This window comes from Triturus cristatus, chromosome 3_2 (assembly GCF_964204655.1).
Source record: "Triturus cristatus chromosome 3_2, aTriCri1.1, whole genome shotgun sequence".
In the NCBI taxonomy this organism is placed as follows: Eukaryota; Metazoa; Chordata; class Amphibia; order Caudata; family Salamandridae; genus Triturus; species Triturus cristatus.
In genome coordinates, this window is record NC_140584.1 from 693,633,340 (window position 1) to 693,648,801 (window position 15,462).

The following is a 15,462-nucleotide window of genomic DNA, read 5'->3' on the forward strand; positions in this document are numbered from 1 at the left end:
CTATCAGTGGCTTTGTAAGGCTTTTGTCCAAGTGGATTGTGGGAATTGAAGTCTCTCACTTTCAAGTCCCCTCTTGGAGATTCCAGAACCTTGGATTGTGTTGGATACTTTGGGACCTGCAAGAAGAACTTCAGGAAGGAGTTGTAACAGGACCCACACTGGTGGAGGGAGCTTCACAAGACTGGTGAGAGATCCTCCAGAAGAATTGCTTAAGGTGACTGCGTCCCTGTCAGAGGCAAGGAAATGACCATAGGGGCACGGTTGGTTTCTAAGCACTAGAAAGTAACTAATCTTTCAAAAATCATATCTCTGTTTTTAAATGCTTTACATGCCTGTCTTTGAAGTTGAGCCTGCGTGCTCGCAGCCAAGCTACCAAGGGTTGAGCATAGGAATAATTTTCTAAGACCTTTTCTGAGCCCTATACTGCATTAGTGGCCTTATTGCCAGTGGCAGATATACATTTGCCCCTACCAATAATCCACTTTCCAACCTATGGTATCAGGGAGGCTCCTTGAAGGTCTCCGCTTTACAAACAGCCTGGTATACTGAGGAATTTGGAGAAGAGCTTAAACTAATGACCTGGACCATGACTTTTATATACTATCTCTCCAAAGGGGTGTGATTTTGTTTAAAAAAAATACAAATACTTACCCAATAGACCAACACATACTGAAATCTACTTTTCTTGTAAGGAAATCGCCTCAAACTCCCCCCTCCCCCTAACCTAGTCTCTAAATGAATTACGTGAGCCATGTGAGAGTGCCTATTTTGCTTGGTTAATCCCCCACCTTTTGCATGGTTTTGATGTGGTTTCAGATGTAGTGCCCAGGTTCCTTGCCTACCAGGTCCCTTGTGTAAGTGCTCTTTACCTAAAACAACCTCCCAATTACAACTTTTTCTCCATGTAAGTTCCTAGTAAAGGGTACCTTGGGGACCCCCCTACCTCCCCTACCTCCCCCCCCCCCCCCCTCCCCTCAATGGGGCCATGATACTGTCCTTGAAGCCTGCATGCTCCTGTGAGGGAGAAAACAGTCGACATGGCACCTTGCCTGGGTGCCATGCCAGCTAGCACTACCTGGCAGCATAGGTAAGTCACTCCTCTAGCCTTCCTCGTGTCCCTAATGCAGGGTGCGCTATAGTACAGGTGAGTACCTAGCAACAAAGGGTTTGGCTCGAATCAGTAAGGCTGAGCCCAATATCAAAATACCAATAAATTTGCCTGTAGCGATTGTTTTCTTTGTGAACAAATCCAATGGGTACAAGAAATCTACTCAATGTTGCCCAAATCCATTTTTTAATTTTTTATTTATTTATGCATTTTCCCAAAAAAACATTTACAATCATGTAAATTGGCAATTGGCAGGGCATAGGCAAGATATACAAGTCATTTGGCATCTCGCAACAATTATAGAGCTCAATTTTACAGATGGGTACAGGTATGACAGTAATCAAAGAAAACATCGGTACAGGCAAATTTATTGGTATGGGCATATCTGCATGAGCAGATATGCCTGTACAAAATTGGGCACCATTTTCTAATATTGTAAGTGACAGTGAAGCCATATAGAGTACATGGGCTGGTAAATCAACAACTAGAGCATGATGGCTTCACTGAAAACAGGAGTGTTTGGTACCAAACTACTCTTTCAATAAACCCACACTGATGCCAGTGTGGGATTTATTGTACCATGTTCCCATAGAGCACCTCAGAGGTGACCCCTAAATCCCTACCAACCCTGGTGTGGTCTCTGACCATCTGTAGGCGGCCAGCCACCACAAGGCATGTTTCTGGACTCCTGGGTAGACCGCCCCTGCTCTCTGGGATCATAAAGCATGCACAGCCTGGGCAGAGTTTTCATGGCTCCTCCACCAGGATGGGCCAGTGTTCAAAGAAGGGAAGCGTCAAAGGCCTGCCTCTTTCGTAATGCGACCCCCAGCCTCTGCTGCAGCAGTAGATGGCAGCCCCTGGTTCCCACTTTAAGTGAGAAAACTGGCGGAAAATTAAACTATAGGTCTGCCAACCCCACCCCTAAGGAGGGGAGGAAGCGAGGTGAAGCTCAACTTCCAGTCCTGCCATCTTGAAGATGGATGGGGGGGAGCCCCTCCAATCAGTGCTAGGCCTCCGCCCCCTCCCACAGGAGGGTGGCATAATAGGGGGTGTAGTCACCCTCCGATAAGGTGCCAGTTGGCACTACCTGTTACTCTCTTAAAACACCTCCTAAATTGAGTTTTTGGGTGGCTGCCCCAGACCTGACCATTGGATCTGTGATAACCTTAGAAGAAAGAAGACACCCTGCAGCAGGAGCCAGAAGAAAACTGCCTCGGCCCCCAGCCCTACCGGCCTGTCTCCAGCTTTGACGACCCTGCGATCTGTCTTGCTACAGAGGGAGGACTGTTACCTTAAACATAGACTCCAATTTCCTGAGCAAAGTGGACCTGTCCAGAAGAAACAGCCTCCAAAGATTCCGGATCCAGGCGGATGTGTCTCCTGCCCACCCTGCACCAGATGCCTACGGCCCGAGTCAGAAAGGCTCACCTGTGCAGTCAAGTCTCCCCGGCGATCCTGACCTTGTGTCCAATGTTAACTGACCTCACCTGCCCTCCACGACTGCAACAGCAGGGTGAATCCAGAGGCTCCCAGTGACCGCCGCTGGTAAAAAGACTGACGTCGCAAGGCACCCCTGCATCCGAAGCTCCTGGGCCTTGGTGAGCTGAACCGACGGTGCTCCTACGACCCCCTACATCCCAACTTAACTCTGCTGTCACTGGTCTCCCTCTTGCAACCTCCGGTGCCACGCCTGCAGACTTTTTTTCTGTCAAGGAAATCCTCATTGGAAAGCATTGACGCCCAGCGTCTTATTCGTACTGTCCACTCATCTGCCCATGTGCCGCTGGTGGTGAATGTTTGGTGCCGCTTTGTGCAACCCCCCCCCCCCCCCCCCCCCCCCTTGGGGATTGAGCTAACCCCCAAACCTTGGCCCCTGCAACTGATTTGCTTGTCTGCTTGCAGTGTGGCACCAGTCACCCCCTCTCTCTCCATTGGAAATCATTGGGTCGACCAACGATTTTGACCACTGCACCCAGCCGCCCCTGTGCCGCAGGTGGTGCGGTGTTGGTACTTAACTGGCCCGTGATGACTTCTGGCTCTGAAGACTGAGTTTGTAAGTTGAACACTTGCCTGTATAACCACAATATTGTTTCCCCCATAGGGTGACATTGGACTGTGTGGGAAGTTTCTACGTGTCGATTTTTCAAAGGGAACAATTATGTTTCATTAAAAACGTATTTAACAGATTATGAAGACCTGGGTCTTTAAAATAAAGTACAAACCAGTATAATTTTGTTAAAAGTGGCCTGGATCTCCTCCTTAAGTCGTGTGTTCATTATTGATCACTGTTGTGCAATAAATGGCTTACACTCCTTTGTGTTAGGCCGAAGGCTGCTCACCCACACTACCATTAATGAAGCACTATGGGTTTTATATTGAGCCCTATACCGTTTTGGGGAACCCTGGACTCATGGTATTACCACCTAGTGGCAGTATCCTACACACAGCCAGCTTCCTCCAGTCTGGCGCTAAATTGGTTTCCCCTGTTCCATGCATTGTATTGCATGTATGTACAAGCACATGTTTGCAGTGCATGGTGATGCTGCCCTGGAATACACATTTATTTGTTGCTCCTTCAAAAGCTACAGTTGTCATTGTTCACTATACAAACGTGAGATGCAGAAATAGTTCTTAAAAGCGGAGTTCTGATTGGAGAATTGATACTATACTGAGAATTGTTACCACACTGTGTCCGTATAATCCAGAGCTATTGGCATAGTCTGTTGCAGAGTATGATCCTTGTGGAACCAAAAAGTCCTCACTATACTAGGACCAGCTGCTAGTTCAGAATAACTTCATATTTGAGATTCGGGAAAGCATGCTGTAGAAGGTAAGTGATTTTGGTGGTCTGGGGTGCGAATTAGGTGTGACTGTTTCACTTTGATAGAGTGCTGTTCCACTAGGATTGGAAGATGTGATATGCAGGTCGCACATTCTTGTGCATTATCCCTCATATCTAGGGATATATATATATTATCTATTATATATTATATTATATTATATGGAATGTTACGTGCAAACATTGACTTGGGTTCATTAACTCCCTAAGGTGTTTCACTTTGATTACAACGAGATCTACAGACTATTCACACACATTTCTCCATTAGGTGCTCATATCCAAGTTAAGTTTTCTGGCTATTTAAAACCTGTGACAGGATTAAAATGTTGCCGCTATGCATGGATCTCTACAGTCCGTTATTGACCGATTAGCTCTGTCTTAATAGGAACCAGTGACCTGCCAATTGTTCACCAAACGCTACAGTAGGCACATTCCAAGTGGCATTTCACTTACATTTGAACCTAAAACATGTAGATATCATGTCTGATACTGTTCAGCATTCGGTTTAATTCTTTTCCGTAATGTCCTCCTTTGTCCAGCTTTTCCAGCTCCCCTATTTTTCTCATTGTATTTATTTTTAGGTCTCGCGCCTAGCGTTGCTGTGCGTAGCACTGCTCGCGCAGCGAGAGACCTCTTGTACGGGGTTTCAAAATAGAGCCAGGAATCTCACATGCACGAGCGTGTGCGATTCCTTTTGTGCCACGCTATTGGCCTTTGTGTGCGTCTTTTTATGAAAGACTGCACACAATTGGCCAAAGGCGGGCGCATTGCTCCGCCCATGGCCTATTGGTGTCTATTACGCGCACCAAAGGCCATGTGGTTTCAATTATCGTGCCCAGACAGGGGCGCGATAATTAAACACGTTTCGCTGTGGCACGCGCACCACTCACGGGCATGATCGCTTTCACTGCCGCTTGTTTCAGCTTACTTTCATGAACTTAAAAAAAAAACAGGTTGCTCAACTTGGTTGCCTGGTATTTGATTGTATCATTCGAGAAGGCAATTGCCCCATACCAACCAGTCAAACAGTGCTCCCAGCAGCACCCACCTCCACGCCATCCAGTCTCCAACTGCCAATTGGAATCTCGTAGGCCATGGAATGATAGAGCCCTGAAGACCGGTACAAGCGTTCACTAGACCAAGGTGCATACGCATACCAAGCACTACAGAAAAGTACCAATATAACAATGCAAGTCTCACTGACAATACTAAAGTTAATGCAAGGTCATGAGCTTAAGTTACCTGCGCTATTCCAGAAATAAAAAACCTCAGCAGAGCAGACACAGCCAAGTACACCTCCTAGTAGGGTAGACATTGCTCCATTCCTCCCACATACAACCCCCAAGCCCCATCATTGAGTACAGCCGCTGGCCACATGGTCCACTTAAACGAGAATGCCCCCTTCCCGGACACTGGAATATTCATGCGAGGCAGGTCATGACCCAACCCAGTAACCTCTAGGCTCACGCATCCAGCGTGAGACTAACACAAATATCCATCACAGGGAGACTGGCTGTTCACGCGAACGTTTAATTGAAACTGTTCCTTTAATCTGGCTGACTGAAACACTGCCCATCACAGTGTAGATTGCTGATAATGAGGAGGGTGGTGGATGTAGCGTGCTCAGAATAGTAACGAGTTTATACACTGGTAAAGCGCACAAAACACTTACTGATGTGTCACTGGCAGCGTGTGGGCTATGGGGCCGGCGCAGCCAGCAGTCTCACACCTGTGCAGCCACGAGCAGGTAACTGCCCCAATAAAGTACAGCAGGTGACAACACTTCGGCAAACACCTCAGCCGCTGTCCTGATGGGGCCTGCTGCAGGGTGGGTGGGAGAGAACGGTACCGCGGATTCATGTTGCCTGTCAGGGGTTGGTGGGACCCGCCTAGGAACCTGCCTCCAGACAACGGTGCCGCTGGCACCCGCTGCCTCCCTTCTGTGACTGACTCCCAACTCTTAACTGTCCCTTTCAGTGAGCGGCATCCTCTGCACAGGCACCAGGGAGACCGCTGTCGCCAACGAGAGCCACCCGGCCTGTGCATGCATCACCAGCGCGTCTCTTCCTGTGGACTGCTGCTAGCGTGAGGAGCTTGCCAATGACGAGAGGCACTCGGACTGTATGGTGTGTCATTATGTGCGGTTGTCCCCTCAAACCTTACATCTGCCCGCCTACAGCCGCCTTGCATTATGTAGCACGGTTACTGACAGTTTGATGTGCAGCCTCTTCCACACTGCGCGTATACACTCCTTCCCAGGTGGTGAGGGTTGGCTTCCCCTTTACGCCCGAGAATCCCAGGAGTCTTTCTTCACACATAAGGCGTTCTAGGTGGTGCTGTATGCTAACCAAATTTAATTTTTATAGTTTTATATAGTGCAAACTCGCTCCGGAGGGTATTGTAGCGCTTTACACGAGCGCCAGTCAACAGCCAGAGCTGCTTACTCAGGAGCTGGTTTTAACTGACAGCAAAGTTTTTAGGTGTAGTTTTAAAGAAACCGCTGTCCTGTTGAGTCATTTCAGGTAACAGAATCTCCTATTGTGTATAGTCATTTTCTGCTGATCAAAATTTAGTAGGCTGCTGTTCTTTCCACGTATTCATACCTTAGTCCTCCTCACCGCAGTGCTCTTTTCCTTCACCAGTCCTCCTATAGTGGTGTGGACCTAGAGACGCCTCTGTGAACAAGTGAGCACTCTCCTATAATTTATTACATGATCATTAATTAAGAGATTAACTGGGAGAAAAAAGTATGTGGGAGCAGAAAATCAGCCTTCAGGGAAAACAGATGTTTTATAGCACAACCAAGCAACAGTACAAAACATAACAAGCATTTGCAATGCAATAGGTCTCGCAGTTACGAGAGTTTCAGCTATTGGCATTGTAAATAACAATGCCTTTATGTTTTTAAAACAAACGACAAAAGGCATTATTATTTGCAATTTCACTAGCTCAAACTCGTGTAAATGCGAGACCTATTGCATTGCTAATGCTGGTTTAGTTCTCTTTGTTTATGCATTTAGTTCTTTAGCCCAGAAAGACTGCCCCCCCACTCCTTACAGGAAGTCTTTGACTAGTGGGAATCCTGGTTGACAGAGGCTTGTAAATGGTACACATCTCAATCTGGACCATCCCAGGTTGGTGTGCCTTGCTCACTTCACACGGACCAGAAGGTTACTGTGATCTATGCTAATGGGCCTTGAGTAGTTTTACTTGTGACCCATTTCAAAACCATGAAACTGCTTGAGGGGCATATGAATAAACAGTCCCCTTTTATACAAAAGCAAAGAGCCAAATGAATTGGATAGGCGATAAATGGAGTGAGCTAGAATTATGGGGTATTTCAGTATACCTGTCCTTATCAGACAGAGTATGAAACACTTGTTAGTGCTTTAACAAGACAAGATGTGAAAGTGACTAAAATATTGACATTGGAGTATCATGTACATACTATACCAAAGTAAGTTATGGTGTGAACACTCCATTTGTGGTAGTGTGCTCACGGAAGACAGTCTGGTTTGGGAAGGCACAACAGGTCCTCTGGGTTCTGGGGGGCTTCTGGCTGCAAGACACACCGGGATTACGCTGGAGCAGGTTGAGGTCTGGACAGGCCGGTAGGGCTGGGACCAAGTCAGTTGGTGTCGTCGTCTTCTTCTTTCAGCACTCTGCCTTCTTGTCTGAGGCGGCAAGGTTCGGGGTTACCCCTAAATAAAAAAAAATGTAGGGGTGTTTCAGGTAGGTCAAGGTTGGGACCAATCTGTCCCTTCCTTGGGGTGGGGTTGGCAAAGGTGGGCACACCTCTCCTCCTAACTTGGTTTTCACGCTGATTCTCATGCCCAAAGTGCGGGTCCGAACCGGTGGGGGACAGTTACTGGGAGCAGCAAATGGCTGAGGGTAGCTCACAATGGGGCAAGCCACTGAAGCTTTCCCTTTGTGGACCCTGCCCATCCTGGGGGAGGAGGCATGGTACCTCGACTCAGAATGTGCTTTGTTACAGGACCCCGAGACCGGCAGGCTCTCGACCCAGGGGTCCAGAAACATGTCTGGTGGTGGCAGCTGGCAAGCAGCTACTCCGCCAGGACACTAGTTAGGTCGTTTTTCAGGGGTATCTCTAGGATGCCCTCTGAGTGCACCTTCCATTAAATCCCACTCTGGTATCCGTGTGTGTTTAATGTGTTGAAGTTTGATGCAAGACTTCCCAGTTTTCAGTAAAGCCATTATGGTGCTGTGGAGTTCGTAATGACAAACTCCTAGCACCATATACTCTTAATGGCAGCACTGTACTTACAATGTCTAAGAATGGACTTCGACACTGTAGGTGTACAGGGCTCATGAACCTATACCCTCGCCACTGGTATAGTGCACCCAGCTAGAGTGGTGGCTTACCAGGGCAGTGGATTGTAGGCATGGCACACAGGGACGTGTGCCACGTTTAATCTTCACTTTACTCTTCACCAAAACATGCAGCCTGCAATAGCAGTAAGTGTGTGTTAAGGTGCAGGGCCTCTAAGGATGGCACAAGAAGTGCTGCAGACTTTAGAGGCATTCCCTGGTCACAGTGCCCTTGGTACCTATAGTACCTCTTACAAGGGACTAACATGTGGCTAGAGTTGCCAATTGGGTTTTGCAACAGTACAGTTAAGGGAAAAAACATGGCCCTGGGTACCTGATTGTCGGAAACCCAGGGCAAACTCAGTCAAAGAGCATCAACATTAGGCAAAAAGTGTGGGGCAACCATGCAAAAGGGGCACTTTCCTACAGTCCAACACATCCGAGCCTCCTCACTTGAGTTCCACAAGAAACTGAAGACCTAGCTCTTCGTATAAGCATCTTGGGGACCACACACCTGCTCAAGCGCCTGGATACCCTTTCAGGTGATTAGTTTGCTATACAAATCAGTACAGCATAAAAGGTGTCCTTTGTTCTTATAAGGAAACATCCCACCCTGCCTGTATATATTTCACACACTTTGCCTAGCAGTTGCTTGCATCATGAAATTCCCTTTTATCCTCCGTATCGTTACAATGTGAGTGCTCTGCCTCCATGTCGTTTAGCACTTAGGCTTACACAAAATCATAGGTGCACACACTATAAAAGCATTCCATACAACAGCCCCATTGTTATACAGACAAGATGCAAAGACAAAAGTAGTGGTCTTTGAAGGGTGCGTTAGACCAAAGGAAAGCATGGAAAATTACCCCCTCAATCCCATCTTTTGCCTTTGTAGTAAACATAGCTATAATTGGGTGTAGATGGCTCCTCAGACGTCTGGGCCCCAATGCTTGTGCACCAGCTACACCTTTGTTCGCTGCATCTCTAGATGCAAGATTACGAATAACAGAAGTGATCTGTGCAATTTCTGACAACGTAACTGTATGTGGCTTACAGGGTTTGCTCAGTCTTACCATTGATTCCATACTACCATTTCTTGTCTCAAAGTAAGACAAGCATTTACAATGCAATGGTCTCTGCAATATTATAGGTAGAGCTATTGGTATTGCTCGTTGTTTTTTTTATTATTTTTGTATCCCTAAATAAATGGCATTGTCATTTCTATTGGCATTAGCTTTTTTTTTTTTGCATATGTGATGCCTATTGCATTAGCAGAGAGAGAGTGAGGTAGTGAGATAGATAGAGAGAGTGAGGTATTGAAATAGAGAGTGAGGTATTGAAATAGAGAGTGAGGTATTGAAATAGAGAGTGAGGTAGTGAAATAGAGAGTGAGGTAGTGAAAGAGTGAGGTAGTGAAAGAGTGAGGTAGTGAAAGAGTGAGGTAGTGAAAGAGTGAGGTAGTGAAAGAGTGAGGTAGTGAAAGAGTGAGGGAGAGGGATGTTGTGATGTAGTGAGATAGAGAGAGAGAGGTAGTGATAGAAAGAGTGAGGTAGTGATGTTTTGAGAGAGAGAAGTTGTGAGGTAGTGAGATAGAGTGGAGTAGTGAGGTAGAGTTATGTAGTGAGAGAGTGAGGGAGTGGAGTAGTGAGGTAGAGTTATGTAGTGAGAGAGTGAGGTAGTGAAACAGTGATGTAGTGAGGGAGAGGTATGTTGTGAGAGAGTGAGGTAGTGAAACAGTGATGTAGTGAGGGAGAGGTATGTTGTGAGAGAGTGAGGTAGTGAAACAGTGATGTAGTGAGGGAGAGGTATGTTGTGAGAGAGTGAGGTAGTGAAACAGTGATGTAGTGAGGGAGAGGTATGTTGTGAGGTAGTGAGATGTAAGCAGAGTGGTGTTGTGATGTAGTGAGATAGAGAGCGGTAGTGAAAGAGACAGTGAAAGTGAGGTAGTGAGATGTTGCAGAGTTCTGATCCCGTGATGAGGAGCACACACGCTGCTGAACTTTGCTCCGGTGGGAGTATAACTTTTGCTTGTTTTCGTGTGCAGTGTCTGCAAGGTAAGTTTGCACATTCACTCTGGAGCAGTTTAAGGCAGCAGGCATGATCCTTGGATACTTTGTGTTTCTAACACTTTAAGCTTCACATTTCGAGCCAGATGGAGAGGATTGTTCAAATTTAGAAGGACACCTAAAAATTCTAAAATGTACAGACCTGCAAGAGCTGGTATCCATTTGCAAGAGAGGAGAAAAGTCGAGCAATGGCCTACGATTAGATTTTCGCTAAAAACTGAAGTATCATAAACGAAAATAATAAAAAGTAAAAGAAATGTGGTCAGCAGAGAGGAGCTGGAATGGCATACGTCAGTATGATAGCTGAGCTCTTGAATACCATTGATTTAGGTTTTAGAGCAATATGAATCGAAAATACAAGCCTGATAAATGACAACGATTCTGAAAGTGTAAATGTCCGCACTCCAATTAAACTGAAGGGCAATCTTGGAAAAGAAGATATCTGTGTAAAGTTATTTTTAAAACTACATTGATTTACTCGCTCGAAACTGACACGCTGCCAACATAACGTGGATGGCACACTGGGTTAAGTTCGCTGCTAAAACACGAGTTTCTTTGGGTCACAAGTTCCAGCCACATCAAGGACCACCCATCCGTCTTAGTTTGGTAAATGGGAGAACAAATGCATTGGGTAATAGCACTCCATTATTTACAGCGCTCAAACGGTAATCAAGCAGTATGGAGCGCTATATGAAAAACAAGTTAACATTAGACCGAAAGTTTGACAGCTCGGATTTCTCGCTCTTTAAAGCCAAAAGTCTTCTCTTTAAAATGAACATTTACGGCCTTTCACGGATTGCGCTTGAGGGATGCAACAACGACGATTTTATTATGCAAATATGTAGAATTCTATCCACGATTTTATTCAAAACTGTCTTTACTGACATGCTGGCCTTAAGTGAAAAGAAAACGCAAGAGCTTGTTCTTAGATTTAAATGGCTCTTATTAATCAGCACGTCATAGTTTCTTTGAGCAGGATACCGCCACCAGCACGCTTGGCGCAGTTTGTGAGGGGTGAGCCCCGATATTGGTGCTGCTGTGTGGGGAGCTCTGCGCCAAAGGTTGTCGCCTCTCCAAGCTCGCTCTCTCCCCCACAGAAGCAGTCTGGACCAGCGGCGCTGCCCGGCAGACGTGTAATTTAAAGGCTGGTGGAAGAGCTGCCTGGGTATTCAGCCCTGTAATCTGCAGGCGAGCGCGCTGTCTGTGCACGCGTTTACCAAAGGGCATCGCGGAGAGGTGATCTCAGACCAGGGCGCGCGGGACGGCCTGGGATACTAGGCACCCCGGGGGACAGATGGGGCAGCAGCAAGCACAACACCCCGGGGGAGAGAGGGGGCAGCAACAATCACGGTAGCGTAACCTCTGTCAGGTCCCCATTGACAGGAAAGAAATGTCCCTTCTAGCTGCTGTATGAATGATCAAATAAGGGCTCAGTGGGCACTGGTGCCACTGCACCCATGGAAGCCACGCCCCCTCCAAATTCAGCCCTCAAAAGATACATCAACCGAGCATGAAGTTCGCTTTCAATAAGTGGTCTTAAAAGTACACGGCGACCAGAATTTGCGGTATAGCCACAGGGCACCCCCTCTAAAGCAATTGTGGCCGGGCCTCTTTAATTCTGAGAACGATCTTGACTGCAGACGTCAGGTCGACCGTGGTAAAGCCCCGAAGCTTAACATAGACAGTTGGAGCACTACCTGAACCGGAGACATGCCCACTGGGCTGTGAAATCTTCAGCACTGCAAATTTTGGCTCGGGTAGTCAGGCGCCTACTCATTTAGCTCATGTACAGAGCCTGGAGGCCTGACCAGATCATGAAGAGTGTGTCAGACTGACAGACACTCTTCTGGCATTGGAAAGAGGTTGAGGGGTGGGCCCCTCTGTCCTTAACAACTGGCCACTGGTCATAAAACCATGAGGCATGCTGTTCCCCAATCAGAACCAAAACCATTTCTGCAAAGAAGGCTGCAAAGAATAATTCCAAAATACCAACTGAATGCAGGTATCGGAGTTGTCATCCTTTTAGGAGTTGCATCCTGATAATATAGTTGCCAAGATCTAGTAGTGTGCACCGGGAGACTGTTGTATGGACAAGCATACACAATAGATATTAAAATGAATTCTTTCACATAGAAATGCTGCAGATGGGATTAAATGCATGTTGCCCCATGAGCCAAATTTCTTCTTGTGTGATGTTGCACTAATCTGTCACCGATGTATGCCTTTGACGTGTTAGTGCACTATGATCTATCGTCTTCACGAGTGTGGACACTCAGCACTTACTACATGCTTAAAGTAAATGATTGCCTGCCTGCTCAAACGCCTCATTTTCCTGACCCTTCACGGAGAAGCACAGGGTTCCTCTTACAATGTCTTTACTATGAAAGGATTGGAAGAGTTTGTATAGTATTGTAATTCAATTGATAAAGTACTGCATGTCTGTGAGGAGGCGCAGAAGCTACACCGTGGGTTGCGCTTGGTTGGCAGAGAGTCGGATTGTAGTGTCACCTGTGTGGGAAGAGTTTGGTGTTGCGTATGATGACCCGAGTGGTGGTGCTGTTCTGACATTCAGGGAGACAAGCAAATATAATCCAGAAGGTAGGTCAAAAGACGAGGGTACGGTACAGAATGCTATTAAAAGCCCTCCACTGAAAGTGGGACTGAGGGACGAGCGGTTGACAACCTGATGTGGTCTCACTCAAAGAGAAAAAAAAAAAGAAGACAACATGCCACTAAGCTGTCAGTGCCCCGATGCCGCTTCACTGCTCACGCCATCACCCTGGGACCTTCATTTGTTTCCATAATTTATATCCTAAAAACATGCTCTTAATTCCTTCTACGCATTGGCATCCTTCGTCCTATGTGTTCTGAGATGACTGATCCGTGTAGCAAGCACGTTTGGGTTCCTTTTTCCCCGTTTACATAAATGTAAATTCATTGGCACGTCTATTGCCGTCATTTGTCTGCTTGTCAGCCACAGGGAGCAGGCAATTACTTGCACCGTGTTGTGCTTTCACAGCCTACACAATGTGTCAACAGAGCCCGGCGTGGTGACCCCCCGCCGTCTCAATAGTTCTGTGTTATTTCGGAATGAAAAGGCGAGCTGTTCGCAGGCTGTGCGCAGTGTATATGGTCGAGCCCACCCCGGAGCAGTTCGGAGTCTATTCTGAGGAACATTTGTCTCCGCTCGGTTTTGCGGGAATATAGTCTCAAGGGCCGTTTCTGTGCAGTGACTACAAAGGCTGCAGTTGCCTGTTTTCTCCGAATAATTTCACCTCACGTTTCTGATCGGTGTGGTTCAGTCCGCGCTAAGGTTGCTCGCGAGCGTCTCGGCTCCTCTGTCCTTGCCGAAAATGCGGGCTGTGCGCGAAAGATGTCCAAGGCGCGAGGCGAGGAGCCGGCATCAGGGGCGGTTTCGAGCGTCTTTGGTCTGAAGGAGGACTGTCGTACCTGTGACAAGGGCTGGAGTCGGTCTCCAACGGCCCCGGGCACTAGATCCTGGGACTTGCACAGAAGCAGCCTTCGCCGTCTCCCGGCAGTGAGCATCATCCCACACTTGCTTGCTTGGGGCATGAACACGGCGCCAGACGGATGGATTCTCACGGCCAGACGATAGCAAAAAAATGGCGGATGGAAGCTTCGAAACTTTTTCGGATTCGGGGGTGTGTTCCTGCTGTTCGAAAAAGGGCATGGCTAAAAAGTGGAAAGAACAGCACGGAACACGCCCCCGAATCTAAAAAAAAAAAGGAGCCTATTTGGAGGGACGGCTCTCTTCCAATGGCTGGCCTCCGTTTAGGAAGCCAGCCAATGGAGGAGAGCCAAAAAGAGAGGCGGGCTAAAGAGCCACTCTCAGAAACATAAGATCTCCGGACTTCCGGTTCTGCCTTCGGCAGACCGGATGGTCCCTCGACCTAAAAAATTGAGGCGGGGACACGAAGAGCAGATGGCAGGCTGGTTAAGAAGATGAAAAGGAAGGTGGCTGGCATGAGATGAAATTGAACAGAAGTGGACTGAACAGGAGGTCTGGGTACGGAGCTGCACAAAGAGTCTAAATGGATGGGTCTAATGTGAAGGTTTGTAACACGTGTGGCAGAGAAGCTGAGGAGAGAGGAGAAAACTAGTCTGGAGTCAGACTTTGACTGGGCAATCACCTTGGTTCTTGAAGATGGCTCTCAGTTAAAGAGCTGCATCATTCCGCCTTTGCTTTCTCCCAGTTTAGTGCAAATACTACTGACCTAATGCCAACCACTGCTCTTTGAGGGCTGAGGCGGGTGAATGAAAAGTCCCAGGGGAGGAAAGAGTATACCGGACAATTCCTGATGAGTAGCAGGAGGGGGAAAAAAAATATCAAACCACAGGGCCAAAGGGAAATAAAGAGAAAGAAGAATGCCTGATGGGCATGTTAAAAGATTCGAAAGATCTGAGACTCCTGTTTATGGGCCAGTGTGAGCATCAGCTTGAGAGCCCACAGGGAACAGAACGAAGAGCAGAGGGGCAAAGGCAAGATCTAAAGGACAATGGGGAGAGCAAAGACCGCTGAGCGGGGGTACCTGAGGGGAAGCACTATAGGGGCTAAGGATGGAAACTGCTCTGATGGCCGTCATGAAATGAGGATAGGGTTGGGAGCAGGAGTCTGGGATTAAGAGCACCCGCTCCATACGTCCTCTTAGAGAGGCACGCTGCTGGGTAGTTCCCTTGCCCCTTCATGTGCAGACAAGCAACCACACTTGGTGAAATTGCATGGACAGGCTGCGTTTTTCAGAGTTTACTCATTCAACAACCCTGTACTGCCTGGAGTCTATCCCCATCTGATTTCACCGGTAGGAAGAAATGTTTTTGCCTTACGGCCGGCTTAAGTGTCCATTGGCAAATTCTGATTGTGATTAATTCTGGGCTGCAGGCTATTCTGACCTTCGCCCTCTAATTGATCTAGTTCAGCCATTTAAAGTTGCTTTGAGCACAAGGGTTCCATTTGTGTTGTGGCTTAACACAGGCTTTACATGTAGGAAAACTAGGCATTAAATTATCTTGGGAGGTGGGGGGGAGGGGTGTTGGGGGCAAAAACATAATTAATATACTTGATCAACAGTTCCTCACCCAGGCCTCTACCTTGACTCCTT

At 47.3% G+C, this 15,462-nt stretch overlaps 1 protein-coding gene across 1 annotated transcript in view; it reads left to right on the forward strand.

Moving 5' to 3' along the window:
- HSPD1 (heat shock protein family D (Hsp60) member 1) overlaps window positions 1-15,462 on the forward strand; it is a 189,155-nt gene that overhangs the window by 37,094 nt on the left and 136,599 nt on the right. The gene's annotated exons all lie outside the window — the stretch shown is intronic.